The 18,246-nt window shown below is 40.1% G+C and overlaps 2 pseudogenes; both read left to right on the forward strand.

The window, feature by feature from the left end:
• Positions 1-3,852: 3,852 nt before the first annotated feature.
• LOC112833080 (profilin-1 pseudogene) lies at positions 3,853-4,304 on the forward strand (annotated as a pseudogene).
• An 8,839-nt stretch (positions 4,305-13,143) lies between these two features.
• Positions 13,144-13,674, forward strand: LOC112833081 (cytochrome c oxidase subunit 6A1, mitochondrial pseudogene; annotated as a pseudogene).
• Positions 13,675-18,246: the final 4,572 nt, after the last annotated feature.

Below are 18,246 nucleotides of genomic sequence, written 5' to 3' on the forward strand. Positions count from 1 at the left end.
TCTTTTGCATGTAGTTGTCCAGTTTTCTCAACACAATTTGCTGATGAGACAGTCTTTTCCCCATTGCATATTCTTGCCTCCTTTGTTATATATTAATTATTTAAGTATGGGTTTATTTATAGGGTCTCTAATCTGTTCTATTGATCTATGTGTTTATTTTTGTGCCTGTCCCATACTATTCTGATTACCACAGCTTTGTAGTATATCTTGAAATCTAGGATTGTGTGATACCTTCAGTTTTGTTCTTTCTCAAGATCGCTTTGGCTGTTGAGGGTCTTTTGTGGTTCTGTACAAATTTTAGGAATATTTGTTCTAGTTCTGTGAGAAATGCTATTGGTATTTTGGTATTTTGATAGGGATTGCACTGATTACTTAGTTTCTTAAGAGAAGCCATTTGTGGGGCACCTGCATGGTGCAGTCTGTTCAGGGTCTGACTCTTGGTTTTGGCTCAGGTTGTGATCTCAGGATCATAAGATCAGCGCCATGTCAGGCTCCGTGATCAGAGCAGAATCTGCTAAAGACTCTCTCTCCCTCTCCCTCTGCCCCTGCCCGCCAGGCTTGTGCGCACTTTCCTTCTCTCTCTCTCTTCCTCTCTCTCTCAAATAAGTAAATAAATAAATCTTTAAAAAAAGTCATTTGCTCTCATTCTATATGCAATGAATCTTTTTTATTTGGCTGCCTTTAAGTTTTTCTCATCACTGGTTTTCAACAATTTAATTGTTATATGCCTTGGTGAGATTTTCACATCCTTTTCTGGTATTTCCAACATTTCTGTCATTCCTGAATATGTTGATTTATTTTTCTTCTGGGGGTCATATTATTATTCTTCATAGTATGCCTGAATTTTTTTTTTTTTTGCACAATGTAGCTTTAATGAGTTAAGCACAGAGCTATTCCAACATGCTTTCACACATATGTTTAGAAATCCTTATATCTTCCTTTGAGTGCCTGGGTAACTCAATCCATTAAGCTGCTGACTCTTGGATCCTGCTTGGGTCATGATCTCAGAGTTCTGGGTTCCAGCCCTGAGTCTGGCTCCGTGCTCAGTTGCTCAGTGGGAAGTCTGCTTGATGATTCTCTCTCTCCCTCTCCCTCTACCTCTACCCGTGCTCGTGTGCCCACTCTCTCTCTCTTTCTCTGTCTAAGATGAATAAATATATCTTTAAAAAAAATACTTATGTCTTCCAGGCACATATCCTAACATCAAACTGCTAAACCCTAAGCCCTAACTTAACTTTAACCCTAACCCAAACACTAACCCAAACCCAATGCTAACCCTAAAACCAACCCTAAACAAAACCCTAAAATAAACCCAAATGCTAATCCTGAACCACAAATCCTAACCCTCTGGAGAGGTTTCTGAATGGCAAAACACCAGGCACATATTCTCACCCTAACTCTAACCAGAACTCTTACAGTAACCCCAGCAGAAGTTTGGGGTTTTATTCTCTGTGATACCTCATCTGAAAATACCAGGCACATACCATACCCAAAACCATAACTGACTCCTACGTCTAACCACTAACCCTGAATACTATCCCTAAAATTTACCCTATCCATAACCCTAACACCTCACCTAACCCTAACCCTCTGGAGAGGTCTCTGAACTGTAAAATTCCAGGCATGTACCATAACCTTAACCCTAACCCAAACACTAACCCTAACCCTATCTGTAACCCTAATCCCTAACTTTAACCCCAAACCCCTAACCTTTAACCACTAACATCTAATACTAATCACTTACTTTATAATTTTTTTCTTTTTGTGTTTAGTTAGTTTTTAGTTTTTATTTAAATTCCAGTTCATTAATACAGTGTAATACTAGTTTCAAGTGTACAATATAGTGATTCAACACTTCCATACAACACGGGGTGCTCATCACAAGTACGCTCCTTAATCCCCAGCACCTATTTATCCCATCCCCCCACCTCCCCTCTGGTAACCATCAGTTTGTTCGCTACAGTTAAGAGTCTGTTTCTTGGTTTGCCTCTCTGTTTTCTCACCTTTGCTCATTTGTTTTGTTTCTTAAATTCCACATATGAGTGAAATCATATAGTATCTGTCTTTCTCTGAATGATTTATTTCACTTAGCACAATACTCTCTAGCTCTATCCATGCCGTTGCAAATTATGCCTGAGAATTTTTGCTTGGATGCTAGTTGCGATTTTTACATTGTTGATTATTGCATTTTATTGTATTCCTTTAAATAGTGTTAGATTTTGTCCTAGAATTTAGATCATTCAAATCTTCCACCCTGCTTTTTAAACAACTATTATAAGATTTGGTGAGATATTCTCTAAAGAATGATTACAAAGCTGGGGCGCCTTTGGCTCAGGTCATGACCCCAGGGTCCTGGGATGGAGCCCTGCACTGGGCTCCCTGCTCCGTGGGAAGCCTGCTTCTCCCTCTCCCACTCCCCCTGCTTGTGTTCCCTCTCACACTGTGTCTCTCTCTGTCAAATAAATAAATAAAATCTTTTAAAAAAAAGAATGCTTACACAGCATAACCAAGGCAGAAGGAAAATCAAATATTCCTTGGCTGATTCAGTCCAACCTAGAACGATTGTAAGAAATATAGAAAGCTAAAATGACTTTTGGGGTGTTCTTAGATTACTTGGAGAAGAACTTCTTTGTTCACTAGTTTCTTTAAGTTAATGAATGATTCTATTTCACAAGAAATACGCAAGAGCTCTTAAAAGCTAAAAAATAAACAGATATTTTTTTCTTGTTTTGTGTTCTACAGAGGCCCCCTCAAAATATATTTCAGCCATGGTTACTAACAAAGCAAGAGATGAAATCTCTCACACTTTCAAGTGTTGCCTATTGGTCGTATAACCAGCCTTTCCCTTCCAGAAAAGTTAGTCCCTAAAACATTAAATTCAGGTAGCTATTCACAGTGTTTTTAAAATCATATCAAGAATATATCTTTTTATACTATATAATTAGCTTTCCATTTATGTAACAAGCTTATTGTCTCACTTGTGTTATGTACATATTGAGAACAGCTGATCAAAGTTCTGTTTACATGTTTCTTGATTTATTCTTTAGCTTTACCTCTTCCATGTGAATAATAATAAAAACATTTTAAAACCTGTTTTCATCTTTTCCATCATTGCATTGCTCTTCTCTACTTACTCTCCATAGCTTTTCTAAACCAGATTATTTTTTTTTAAACACACTCTTTTTTTAAGATTGTTTATTTATTTGAGAGAGAGACAGAGAGAGCACACGCAGGGGAGGGGCAGAGGGAGAGAGAAAGGGAGAAGCAGACTCCCTGCTGAGCATGGAGCTCCACTCAGGGCTTAACGAAGGGCTCAACCCAGGGCTCCATCCCACAACCCGAGATCACGACCTGAGCCGAAGTCAGATGCTTAACTGACTGAGCCACCCAGGTGCCCCTTAACCACATTCTTTTTAAGAAAATACAAAGCAGCAGTCTCTTAATGTAAAAACTAAGGCTGAATAAAAAAATATTTCCCCCTGGTTCTTACAAGTGATGTACTATTAAGACATCACAATCTCATACAAGCACTCTCTGCTAACTCCTCATTCCCACATGAGAATAAGGAGAACTCTTAATAGCAGCACAATTGGCTACCAGGCTAATAACCTCTCTGGAATACCTCTGATCCTACTACCTCTCATAATGCTTCCTGCTCAGGATGGCTTTTTCAAATCCCTACTTCCTTCTCTGCGCGAAGCATTTTTCTCTAAGAAAACCGTATTGTCGGCACAGCCAGCAGAGCCGCGGTCCGGACGGCAGCACGTGCCCCGAGCTCTCCGCCTCCCCCCGCCCGCCAGCCCGAGGCCCCCCGAGCCCTGGCCGCGACCCCCGCAGCAGCGCTGAGAGCAGCGCCGTAGCAGTGCCATGGCCGGGTGGGACGCCTACATCGACAACCTCATGGTAGACGGGACCTGTCAGGACGCGGCCATCGTGGACTCTGAGGTCTTACCCTCCGTCTGGGCCGCCGTCCCCGGGAAAACCTTCGTCAACATCACACCAGCTGAGGTCGGTGTCCTGGTTGGCAAAGACAGATCAAGTTTTTTTGTGAACGGGCTGACACTTGGGGGCCAGAAATGTTCTGTTATCCGGGACTCACTGCTGCAGGATGGGGAATTTACCATGGATCTTCGTACCAAGAGCACTGGGGGAGCCCCCACTTTCAACATCACTGTCGCCATGACTGCCAAGACGCTAGTCCTGCTGATGGGCGAAGAAGGTGTCCACGGTGGTATGATAACAAGAAATGCTATGAAATGGCCTCCCACCTGCGGCGTTCCCAGTACTGACCTCGTCCGTCCCTTCCCCCCACCACTCCCCACGGCTTTTGTACCCCTCTCCTTCCCAGATACACACATACAGCATTTTTATTTGGAGGGCCATTACCCCACACCCCTTACTGCTGCCAAAACCACATGGGCTAGGGGCTGGGGCTGGATGGACAGACACCTCCCCCTACCCAAACTCCTCCTGTGTGTGGTTAGAAAACTTTTTTGTTTTTTGGTTTGTTTGTTTTTTTCCTGAATAAAAAAGATTCTACTAAAAAAAAAATTGTATTGTCTAGGAAGGCTCATGTATTGTTAAGGGAAGAAAAGACTACTTGCCTGCTGGCTAGATCAACCTCAGAGATCTCTGGGATTATGAATTCCATATCAGACTATGCTAGCTAGCATCCCAGGCACAACTTTGTCCTGTCTTCCTCCTTCCCCTCATAACAGTGTGACTCAAAGGAAAGTTGCACTTCAAGGTTGACGTCTTTACATGTACCTGGCCCTCTAATGTTGAATGATGAAAAAATGTTATCCCTTAGCAGTTTCCTATACTTCAAAAATATTTTTAAATCATCCCCAAATCATGCTTTGAAAACTTAAGATATTTGGACTGGACTAAATAGAAGAGAAACATCCCTTTCATCTTGGATGGATTTTCTCCTTACTTATTAGATACTTGGGTTGACAAAAAGAGGAGTAAGGGAGGGGAACCAATGTAATATATGGAAGGAGACTTGGACTGAGGGTCCTAGTTCTGTCACCTGTGTTCAATGTAACCATGTGGAAGTCACTGCACCTACCTGAGACTTAGGTCTCTCATATTTAAATTAAGGGGAAAGGGCAGAGAATTGAACTAGATAAGCATTGACAGTCTCTTCCAGGTTTAACATTCTGTATTGTACATAAATATATTTAAGGTATCTGATGAAATAGAAAACAAACACCAACAACCAAAAAACGGGGGGGGGGATTTTTTTTTTTAAACCTTCGAAAAGGGGACAATTACCTGTTAAGAACTACTACTGTGTGCCAGCCCTGGGAATTTAGCAAAGAAAGAAGCAGATATGTCCCTGCCCTCATCCACTCTAATGGCAGAGAGGAGGACAAAGAGTAAAAATATAAACATGATTCCTTTCATGCCATAATTAATGACTAAACTGATTGTATGAGTTATGAATACTTTGACTAGAGCTACCCAATCTAATCTGGGCATTAGAAAATGTTTCCCTAGGAAACTCATTTAAGCTGAGACCTGACTCAGAGATTTTCAGAACATGAAGCATTTTTTTAAATAAGAAAAGTGGGGAAAAGAGGAGAGAGAGAAATTATAATGAAAAGAAGCCGAGGGAAGCTGAAAAAGAGAAAAAATAAAAATTATATAAGGGTGGCCAAGATTTTCATAATATCTACTTTGGTGTTAGAAATCCTAAAATTTAGGGCACCTGGGTGGCTCAGTCATTAAGCATCTGCCTTCGGCTCAGGTCTTGATCCCAGGGTCCTGGGATCGAGCCCCACATCGGGCTCCCTGCTCAGCGGGAAGCCCGCTTCTCCCTCTCCCACTCCCCCTGCTTGTGTTCCCTCTCTTGCTGTGTCTCTCTCTGTCAAATAAATAAATAAAATCTTAAAAAAAAAGAAATCCTAAAATTTAGCCAAATTTCAAAATTATCCTGGACAATGATTACTACATAGGCTTCTATTCTGGTAGGTAAGGTTGCTAATACAGTTCTGGATATAAATAATAATATTTTGTATGGAGACTACATTATGTATGTCTTCAACCTATGTTTTTATTTACTTGGTCGTGAGGTACACAGACAACAAATACCTTTCTGTGTCTGAGATGAGCTAAGACCCTGGCTCTCAGGAAAGGGACAAGGAGCAGCACATCTGCTTGGAATGATAGAGACTGGATTGAGACTCCCTTGCAATCACAAACAGTTCGTTCAACCTTATATATACTCATAGAAAATAAACTATCTAGGAGAGAAAACCCCCAGACCCTCTATGTGACAACAGTAAGCTTAACAGCTAGTTTACCCCCTTCCAGCCTGTGGCTAGAGCTGTCTCTCCTTCTTTCCTGGTTTGAGGGTCCCAAGGGACTGTGGGTCTCCATGGTACATCAAGCCTCCCCTTTGTTTCAAGATGTCTTCAAAAAGAACAAGTATCTTGATTAGGAACTTGAGACTTACACAAAACTATGCCTTTCAGAGCTTCCATTGTACTCTACATTTACCTATAAACAAGCCAACAACTAGAAATAAGTATCAAACCAGAGGAAAGTTAGGCGGTTTTAGAGTCTATAGCTGGTTGAATACTTGTGTCAATGGAAGTAATTTCAGTTTGTGGCAAAATAGCATATGGTTGGTGTGATTTTCCTAGCCTTGAGTAGGTAACAGAAGAATTCAGATGTTTAGTATGTGATCTTTCAGGAGATTCTCTTGTGAGTAAAATAAAGACAAGTGTAAAGATGGTCTCTATCTTGCTCATTGCATGGTAAATCCACAGACCAGAAATATGGCTGTTTATGTGATAAAGAAAAATCATAAATATGTTGTTTATGTGATAAAGAAAAATCATTCAGTAACACCAGTGAAGCCATAATTTGACTGCAGAGTTGATGGACAGATCCACCATCTAAGTACTAAATTGGGACAGTTAGTAAGACAGTAAGAAAATTGAATTGATTTCTTGAACTATCTGGAATAGGAACTGAGCCTGAAAAAATAACAAACTAAGCCTAGGAAACCAAATGAATAAACGAGTGAGCTGTTTCCTCCTATTGCCACGGATCACCCACACCTTCTTATTTCTCTCCTAAAAGAGGCTCTCAGCTGCTCATCAGAGCCTGTTAGAGAGAGGCAGTGTAGCACAGTGGTTTACAACATAGACTCTAGAGTGAGCCTACCTGGGCTGAAACCCTGACTCCATCACTAGTTGCATAACCTTAAACAAGTTACTTAGGCTCTCAATGCCTCAATTTCCTTCTCTCCAAACTGAGGGTTACAGAAGGGAGGCGGGTGGAGGGATGGGATAACCAGGTGATGGGCATTAAGGAGGGCACATGTTGTGATGAGCACTGGGTGTTATATGCAACTGATGAATCATTGAACACTCCATCAAAAACTAATGATGTACTATATGTTGGCTAATTGAACATAATAATATAAATAAATAAATAAATAAAATAATATAAATAAATAAGTAAGAGAAGATACTAGTGTCTACCTAAGAAGACTGTTACGAGTCTTAAGTGAGGTTAATATTGGTAAAGATCTTTGAAAAGTACACAGCAAATGTAGTGAGTTCTATAACGTATTCATTGAATAGTTAAAGGGCCATAACAAATCCAAAAATACTATATTTCTTTGACTTTATTAAGTAGCTTTTTTGTTTGTCTCTCTCATTTCAATTAGTTTGTCATCATAATAATCACATCAACACTATTATTGCTAATATTATTATACCACTATGATCTTGGCCAAGCTAATTGCCTCATAATCATTTGCTCTCATCTATTCTGTGAGAAGTAAATATCAGTACATGGAGATACTATAGGATCTCAAGGCTAATTTCTGACTTTTCCCAAGAATCTGTCATAATAGATAAAGGAATTCAAAGAAACAAAATGAAATAATTAAAAGTAATGATATAGTTTTGTTTATTAGTAATGTACACAGGCCTTATTATGTCAATTATATTTCAATTTTTTTAAAGATTTTATTTATTTATTTGAGAGAGAGAGAATGAGAGACAGAGAGCACGAGAGGGAAGAGGGTCAGAGGAAGAAGCAGACTCCCCGCTGAGCAGGGAGCCCGATGCGGGACTCGATCCCGGGACTCCAGGATCATGACCTGAGCCGAAGGCAGTCGCTTAACCAACTGAGCCACCCAGGTGCCCTATGTGTCAATTTTTTAAAAAAAATCTATACAGGCAAAAGAAAACTGACCTTCAAATGGCCACCTACAAAATTTTATACTTATTCCAATGATGCTAGCCTTGTTCAGAAAACATGGGGCACTCACAGACCTATAAAACATTAGAGATAAAAAGTAAATATGGTTATTTTAGAGACAAATATCCAAATATCTGTAGTGAGTGTGACTCTAGGGATACAAGAAATAATGTGTTGCTTTATTCTCTTTTAATCACCTTAAATCTGACTCTGAGCCCCATTCTACCAGGCTGCAAGAGATAAGCACTTCCATCCATTATTTGGGTTCCCAATTCCAAGTTGCGCCAAGATCCTGGGATCTTTTGGCACCGAAGCATTAAAGAGTTGCTTAGTCATCTATCCAGACTGCCAAGAAGTCCATTGTCCCAGTGGATTATGATTCCTTCCTGTCCAGCATCCTACCTCTCCTGTGCATACTCAGAGGACTGAAGGTTTAGGCTGGGGATCCTGTGCCAGGGGCCCAGGGTTCTAACAAGCACAAGTTCCAGTGACTTTTATCTCCTTCCCAGTCTCTAGTATCTTTTATTTCTCTCTGTTTGTCTATTCTGTTCTTTTTCTACCCATCCAGGACATAAATTATATTCAGTGGGGATAATACTCTTTCCCCAAGATCAAAATTTGTATTTCTATCCTATAAAAAAATATCTGAAGCAAGGAATTTCTCAAGGGCCTGGCTACACACTTGGATTAGAGGAGCAGAAATAAGCATATGGCAAAATACAAATTAATACTTCCAAAAATTATCCTTCTACACATCAAAAAACTCAATTCAATGGCTTTTCATATTTGAAAGACTTGGCTCTGAACAACTTCTATTTCAAAAAATAAAATCTACTAACAATGAATTCCTTCAACATGTTTTACAAACATTCCTTCAACATGTTTTACAAACATTCAAAACATTCAAACTGCCAACTCCAAGATAAGAACCAACAGGATTCACTCTTAAATAGCCAAACTTAGATGCTTTGCCAAGTGAATCTGGGACTGATTATTTGTGTCCCCCCTCCCAAAATTCATATATTGAAACCCTAATCCCAATGCGATGCTATTTGGAGGTGGAGTCTTTGGGAAGTGGTTAGGTCATGAGGGTAGAGCCCTTATGAATAGTATTAGTTTCCTTAAAAGAAAAAGCCAAAGAGTACTCTCATTCTGTCCACCATACAGTGAGCCCTCAGCAGTCTGCAACCCAGGAGAGGGTCCTCACCAGAATTTAACCATGCTAACACCCTGATCTTGGACTTTCAGCCTCCAGAACTGTGGGAAATAAAGTTCTGTCATCTAAAAGAGTACCACCCAGTCCGTGGTACTCTGTTACAGAAGCTTAAACAAAGATGGTGTGATTTCTAATGGGATATTGTAAAATTGGCTAGCTCCTTAATAGAACTGCTGTGGATGGAGGTTGATTTTGATAGAGTGTGTCTGCCACCTACTGTAATTTTTGTGAATGACCAACCAACAAAGTGCTTTGTTGGTATTAAGGGTATTAAGGAGGGCACATGTTGTGATGAGCACTCGGTGTTATACGCAACTAATGAATCGTTGAACACTCCATCAAAAACTAATGGACATTCCCCACCCCCACGGTGTTGGGTGAGTGTAGGTCCATCCACAGGGAAGGAAATGTCAGGAGGGGAGAAAGAATGACCCTCCCACCTCCCATCCTACCACACTCCCTGCTTTAAAAAGGCCAGGAAATTATGAATGGTTGAGAATGAATAGGTTACATAAACAGTAATAACAGCAAGGACAAAGAACTGAGTAAAATTAATTTTTAAAAATTTTCACCAAGTCCAACAAACAATGGATAATAGAATGTTAAAGCTTTTGGTTATGAGAATTAAATTAGCTAACACATAAAAAGCACTTACCACCTGCCTGTTTCCACCCCTGCTCCCCTTGTGGACTAAATTTTTTAAAGAGTAGAACAATGTCTCAACTCTGCTTAAAACCCTCCATTGGCTTCTGATTCTGCTCAGAGTAAAACTTAAGACTATAAAATGACCTATAAGGCCCTGTGTGATCTGGCCTCTCAGGATCTTCCCCACCACCTTTCCTGTTAATCCTCCCATCACCGCACTCTGTGCGTGCCCATCTTCCCACATGCAGGCAGCCTCCCTCCTCAGAGCCTTTTGCATTTGCCCATCCCTCCATTTGGAATGCTCTTCTTTTTTTTTTTCTTTTTTTTAATTTAAATTCAATCAGCCAACATATAGTACATCATTAGTTTCAGATGTAGTGTTCAATAACTTATCAGTTGTATATAACACCCAGTGTTCATTATATCACATGCCCTCCTTAATGACCATCACCCATTTACCCCATCCCTCCACCCCCCTCCCCCTCCAGCAACCCTCAGTTTGTTTCCTAGAGTTAAGAGTTTTTCATGTTTTGTCTCCCTCTCTGATTTCTTCCCATTCAGTTTTTCCCTCCCTTTCCCTATGATCCTCTGCACTGTTTCTTAGACTCCATGTATGAGTGAATCCATATGATAATTGTCTTTCTCCAATTGCCTTATTTCACTCAGCATAATACCTTCCAGTTCCATCAATGTCGATGTAAATGGTAGGTATTCATCTTTTCTGATAGCTGAGTAATATTCCATTGTATATATACCACATCTTCTTTATCCATTCATCTGTTGATGGACATCTCAACTCCTTCCACAGTTTGGCTATTGTGGACATTGCTGCTATGAACATTGGGGTGCAAGTGCCCCTTTGGATCACTACATTTTTTTCTTTGGGATAAATATCTAGTAATGCAATTGCTGGGTCACAGGGTAGCTCCATTTTTAAGTTCTTTTTTTTAAGATTTTATTTATTTATTTGACAGAGAGAGACAGCACAAGCAGGAAGAGTGGCAGGCAGGGAAAGAGGAAGAAGCTGTTTCTCCCTCTCCCTGCTGAGCAAGGAGCCCAACGTGGGTCTCGATCCCAGGACTCTGGGATCATGACCTGAGCCGAAGGTAGACACTTAACCAACTGAGCCACCCAGGCACCCCTATTTTTAACTTCTTGAGGAAGCTCCATACTGTTTTCCAGAGTGGCTGTATCAGCTTGCCTTCCCACCAACAGTGTAGGAGGATTCCCCTTTCTCTGCATCCTCGCCAACATTTGTTGTTTCTTGTCTTGTTAATTTTAAGGAATGCTCTTCTTCCAGATAGCTTCATCGTTAACTCCTTCTCTCCTCAAATGTCACCATCTCAGTGTGTCTTGCCTGATTACAACCCCAATCGCCACCACCCCAACCTGTTCCTGGGGCACTCTATGCCCCATCCTTACTTGTTTTCTCTTTAGCACTTAACACCATCTAACAATAGATATATATTTTGTATGTTTTTTTGTCTGTGTCTCCTGTCAAGTGTTCTCTCTCTCTCTCTCTCTCTCTCTCTCTCTATCTATCTATCTATCTCTATCTCTATCTCTGTCTCTCCTCCAGGAGAACAAAGATTAGTCCATTTCATTCATGACTGTATTTCCAGAATCTACAACACATAGCAGAGTACATAGTAGATGCTCAATAAAAGTTTGTGGACTGATTGACATAATAAATGAACAACTTGCCTGGTTGACTATTAAGTATGGTGTACAGACTATCTGTTCTTAAGTTACCTGTTTTAATTATGGAGAAAATACAGATTCTGAGGCCCACCCCACATCTAAACTAAAATCTCCCAGGTTGAGCCAGGAAAATTTTCATCTACCTGTAAGCACACAAAAGTTTGATAATTACTGATCCAGCCCAGCCAGTCATTTTAGAGGAAGGGTACAATGGTCAAGGCTACAGAGCTAGTTTGCAAAAACAAGGACTACAACTCCATTCCATATTCTTTCCATTGCAAATTGTTTTCATTTGTACCATCTACAATGGAGATAAGTTCTCATGAAGAACTTGGAAAATGCCACTAGTCTTTGGGGTCCCTACAGGGAGGCCATGCAACACTAATTAAAATACTCATTTCTGACAAACAGTTGCAAAATGAAAAAAAAAAACAAAAAATATGTAGTTCTAAAGATTATATACAAATTTCAAGAAAATGTAAGTTTTAATAATGTAATTTTATTTTATTCTTTTGACCCAAAATTTCCACTACTACATTTCCCTGCTGTATTAAAGAACAATAATTCATTCCAGTGATTTTTATCAAGTGCCACTAGGTGCTCGGTTCTAGAGCAGCAATCACAAAAGAGACAAAGTCCTTACCCTCATGAAGCAGACGCCAGGGAAACAGGGAAATGGTAAACAAAAAGGTAAATATGTACTTCTAGAGAGTAATGACTGCTGTGAAGGAAAAATAAAACAAGTTACTGAGATGGAAGGCAACAGGAGTGGGACAGAAATGAAGGAGTGGTGCTATTTTATACCTGGGGTTCAGGAAGGCCTCTCTGAGGAGATGGCATTTAAATAGAGACCTCATGGAGGAAGGAAGGAAGCCAAAGTAAAGTCAAGTGCCCTGAGTCAGAAGCAAGCTTGTTGTGGGCCTTAGGTCATGAGGTGTAGCAGCAAACTGAGACAAAGATTCATATTCAGGTGACTTACTAAGAAAATGCTCCCGAAGTGTTGATGAGGATGTGGAGAAAAGGGAACCCTTGTGCACTGTTGGTGGGAATGTAAATTGGTGCAACCATTATGGAAAACAGTGTGGAAGTTCCTGAGAGATTAAAAATAAAATTATCATGGGGCACCTGAGTGGTGCTGTTGGTTGAGCATCCAGTTTTTGGTTTTGGCTCAGGTCCTGATCTCAGGGTTGTGGAATCGAGCCCCACGTCAGGCTCCATGCTCAGAGCAGAGTCAAGACTCTTTCCCTCTCCCTCTGCCCCTCCCCAACCTGCTCTCATGTGCTCTCTCTCCCTCTCTCTCTCAAATAAATAAATAAATCTTTTTTAAAAATAGAATTATCATATGGTCCAGGTCGAAAATGGCAGCGGTGGCGGCGGCGTCTGTGTCCCGGCTGTCTGGGCTGCTAGGTCGGTCCGGGGCACAGCTGGGGCGGTCCATGTCGAGTGGCGCCCACTGCGAGGAGGGCTCAGCTCACATGTGGAAGGCTCTCACCTACTTCGTAGCGCTCCCTGGCGTGGGTGCTGAATGTCTTCCTGAAGTCGCGTCACGGAGAGCAGGAGAGACCCGAGTTCGTCGCCTACCCCCATCTCCGCATCAGGTCCAAGCCCTTTCCTGGGGAGATGGTGATCATAATCTATTCCATAACTCTCACGTGAATCCACTTCCAACCGGCTATGAAGATGAATAAAGAGAACCTGGACCACCACCCAGTGAGGACCACAGCACTGCTTTGGACCATGACTCTGCACACGGACCACAAGTCTATGGGACCTTAAGCTCACCTTCCTTACTTGTATCAAATGATGACCAGTATACTGATCTTCCATCCCTTTGCTTATGGCAGGAGATGGCTTAAATAAATAACTTAGATTGGTCAAAAAAAATAGAATTATCATATGATCCAGCAATTCCACTTCTAGGTATTTATCTGAAGGAAAAGAAATCACTATCTCAAAAAGATATCCACACCTTATGTTCACTGAAGCATTATTTACAATATCCAAAACATGGAAACAACCTGTGTCCACTGATGGATGAATGGATAAAGAAAATGTGACATATATGGATACATACACACATACACAAAATGGAATATTATTCAGCTATTTTAAAAAAGGAAATCTTGCCACTTGTGACAACGTGGATGGACCTCAAGGGCATTATGCTAAGTGAAATAAGTCAGAAAGAGAAAAACAAATACTGTATGATCTTATTTATATGAGGAATCTAAAAAAAATTAGGATACATTGATACAGAGAACATATTATTGGTTGTTAGAGGCAAGGGAGAATGGGAAAATGGGTGAGGGTGGTCAAAAGGTACAAACTTCTAGTTATAAGCTAAATATATCCTGGGGATGTAATGTACAGCATGGTGCCTATAGTTTATTCTACCTCAGCATATATTTGAATGTTGCTGAAAAAGTAGATCTTAAAAGTAGACTTAAGGGGTGTCTGGGTGGCTCAGTCGATTAAACATCCAACTCTTGACCTCAGCACAGGTCTTCATCTCAGGGTCATGAGTTCAAGTCTCAGGTTGGGCTCCATGCTGGGTGTGGAGCCTACTTATAAATAAATAAATAAATACATAAATACATAAATGTAGACTTTAAAATATAGTTTACTATACAATATTGTATATTCAAATCTTCCTAACAGAGCAAATCTTAAAAGAGATCTTAAAAAAAAAAAGTAGATGGGGGCACCTGGGTGGCTCAGTCGGTTAATCCACAGACTTGATTTCTGCTCAGGTCATGATCTCAGGGTTGTAGGATCAGGCCCTGCCTGGTGCTCTGCGCTCAGCATGGAGTCTGCTTAAGATTGATTCTCTCTCCTCTGCCCCTTCCCCTGCTCATGCTCTCTCTGTTTCTCTCTAATTTAAAAAAAAATATTAGATCTGGGGGCTCCAGGGTGGCTCAGTCAGTTGAGCATCCCACTCTTGGTTTCAGCTAGGGTCATGATCTCAGGGTCGTGAGATTGAGCCCTGCACTGGGAATCTGCTTAAGGATTCTTTCCCTCTACCCTCCCCTCCATTGGCACACATGCTTGCTCTCTCTTTAATAAATCTTAAAAAAAAAAAAAAGTAGATCTCATTACAAGAAAAAAAACTTGTAACTGTGCATTGATGAATGTCAATTAAGTTTATCACGGTGATCTTTTCACAATATATACAAATGTCAAATCATTATGTTGTGCTCCTGAAACTAATATGTTATATGTCAATTATACCTCAATTGTTTAAAAATACAATTAAAAATAACTATGTTGTACATGTAAAACTAATCCAATGTTATACATCAATTTCTCAATTAAAAGTTAAAATTTCAGAAAAATGACTCACTGGAGCAGTATTTCCTGAGTTCATGCAAAAAAAGAAAGAAATTGGGCGCCTGGGTGGCTCAGTTGGTTGAGCGACTGCCTTCGGCTCAGGTCATGATCCTGGATTCCCGAATCGAGTCCCACATCGGGCTCCCTGCTCAGCGGGGAGTCTTCTTCTCCCTCTGACCCTCTTCCCTCTCGTGCTTTCTATCTGTCATTCTCTCTCTCTCAAATAAATAAAATCTTTAAAAAAAAAAAAAAAAAGAAAGAAATTGCTGTCAAGAGAAACTAGTAAGGGAGTTGGAGAAGCTGGCCCGGGAAGGGAGAAAGCCAAGAATGGGCACAATCGCATGCAAAGGGCAGCCGGATCCTGGAGGGGACTTCTGGAATGTAGATAATTGCTCAGAGTTTAGAGTTTATCCCAAGTGGAGTCAAAGGAGTTAAGCTCTCATGCTTCTGCAGTGACTAAGGACTGGGAGTGTTGGCGAGGAGGAATGTAAACTCCCGGTCACTTCCTTTGGCCCTTGCCTAAGCAAAGCAGCTCTAATACTGATTTCATTTCCTTTGGCTGTATACCCAGAAATTACACTAAGTGAAATAAGCCAGATACAGAAAGGCAAATGCTGTATAATCTCACTTATATGTGGAATCTAAAGAAGTTGAATTCATAGAACCAGAGAATAGAACGATGGTTGCTAGGGTTTGGGGGCTGGGAGAGATGGAGGAGGTTGGTCAAAGGGTACAAACTTTCATTTATAAGATGAATAAGTTCTGGGGATAAAATGTACAGCATGGTGACTACAGTTAGTAGACTACTAACTATGTTGTATGCTTGAAGTTTGCTTAGAAAGTAGATCTTAAGTGTTCTTACCACAAAAAAAAAAAAAGCTAGGGGCACCTGGCTGGCTCAGTTGGTAAGCATGTGACTCTTGATCTTGGGATTGTGAGTTGAAGCCCCATGTTGGGTGTAGAGATTACTCAAAAATGAAATCTTTTTTTTTTAAGCTAACTTTGTGAGATAATGGATGCATTAATTAATTTGATTATGGTAATCAGGTAGTCATTTCACAATGTATACATATATCAAATCATTTCTTTATACACCCTAAATATAGAGGGTTTTTATTTGTCAGTTATACCTCAAGAAGACTGGAGGAAGGGGGGAGACATTGTAATAGCCCAAGGACAGTCCTCCTAAGAGAGTTGCAGGTGCTGGCTATTAAAAAGCATTAAGAAATGTTTTACTAAGGGGTCCAAGAGGATCTAGGTGGAGCACAGACAGGGCCCACTACAGTGTGTTCAGGAACTAAATGGCTAGGAAGGGCAGAGAGAATGGTTAGAAATAGCATTGTGATAGGTCTCCCATATTCTAGAACACTGTTCTATTTTTTTTTAATCAAATAAAAATGTATTGAGTACCTAAAATGTGCCAAATGCCATGCCAGCCCTGAGGATACAGTGATGGACAATGAAGACACAGTTATTTTGTCCTCTTGGCCCTTACAGGCTGACCATGAATAGAAACATTAAGTTAGTTTTGAGCACTACAGGACACAAAAAAAGAACATAAGCCAGTTTGGGAGTCAGAGAAGGCCCCTCTGAGGAAGTAAGATGTGAGCTGAAGCTGAAGGGTGAACAAGATATAGTCAGGCATAGGCTGGGCTGAGGGGGAGGTGAGGAAGGGAGTGTTTCAGGAGATGGAACCAGATGTTCAAAACCAGGAGGCATGAAGAGCGTAGTGAGTTCAAGGAATTGAAAGAAATCTGGTATAACTGAGGCGGAAAGACTGAGTGGCTAGAGGTGAACTTGGGGATTATAGGAGTGAGCAGACTGAGGAGTAGTTAGGAGCCAAGTTCAGGATGATATACTGTAATCCAAGGACAGTGACAGGATTTAAATGGAGCTAATTGGATGTAGAAGTGGTAATTGGTCATGTTGGATTTACAAGATATATGTCTAAGGAAAACTAAGATTCTAAGAGGAAGACCAAGTTTTGGGAAAGTGTTTTGCCACTTCATTCTGCTTTTATTTTTTTTTTAAGATTTTATTTATATTTTGACAGAGAGAGACAGCGAGAGAGGGAACACAAGCAGGGGGAGTGGGAGAGGGAGAAGCAGGCTTCCCGCAGAGCAGGGAGCCCGATGCAGGGCTCGATCCCAGGACCCTGGGACCATGACCTGAGCCGAAGGCAGACACTTAATGACTGAGCCACCCAGGCACTCCTCATTCTGTTTTTAAATATTAGTATTTTTAATAGTGTGAGATGTTTATTATGATATTTCAAAGACATCTGAAATCTGAGTGTTATGTGAAGTAAGATCTCATTTTTGTTTCATATATGTATTATATGTATGTTTATATATGAGACAATATGTACAAAATTGTAATAATGGGTCCCTCTAGAAAGCAGGACTACAGATTTTTTTATTCCTATTTTGCATGATTCTATATTGTTTGAATTTTTGTGAGCATATATTTTTACATAATTTTATATGTAATATAAATATATTATATATATTATATAATATATATTTATATTTTACGTAATTATTAAAATGTTGCCTATAATAATAAAAAATTAAATAATAAAATAATAAAAAAGAAGAATAAAGGAAGATTGTGTGTGTTGTAGTTACTCTTTTTTTAATCTTTTTATTTGAATATAGTTGACACAATGTCACATTAATTTCAGGTGTACAACATAGTGATTTGGCAAGTTTATACATTATGCTATGGTCACCACAAGTGTAGCTAACACCTGTCACTGCACAACTACTACATCATTGACTACAGTCCTTATGCTGTGCTTTTTATTCCCATGACTATTCACTCCATAATTGGACACCTGTATCTCCCAATCTCCTTTACCTATTTTACCCTCCACACCCCTCCCTTATAGCATCCATGAATGTGTTCCTTGTATTTAAGAGTGTAGGGTTTTTTTGTTCATTTTTTTGTTTCTTTATTCATTTCTTTTGTTTTATTTTTAGATTCCACATATAAGTGAAATCATATGGTATTTGTCTTTCTCAGTCTGATTTATTTTACTTAGGATCATGCTCTTTAGGTCTATCCATGTTGTCACAAATGGCATGATCTCATCCCTTTTTATAGCTGCATAATATTCCAGTGTGGGGTGTGTG

This window comes from Callorhinus ursinus, unplaced genomic scaffold (assembly GCF_003265705.2).
Source record: "Callorhinus ursinus isolate GAN/ISIS: 27379988/994484 unplaced genomic scaffold, GSC_fseal_2.0 scaffold25, whole genome shotgun sequence".
Taxonomy (NCBI): Eukaryota; Metazoa; Chordata; class Mammalia; order Carnivora; family Otariidae; genus Callorhinus; species Callorhinus ursinus.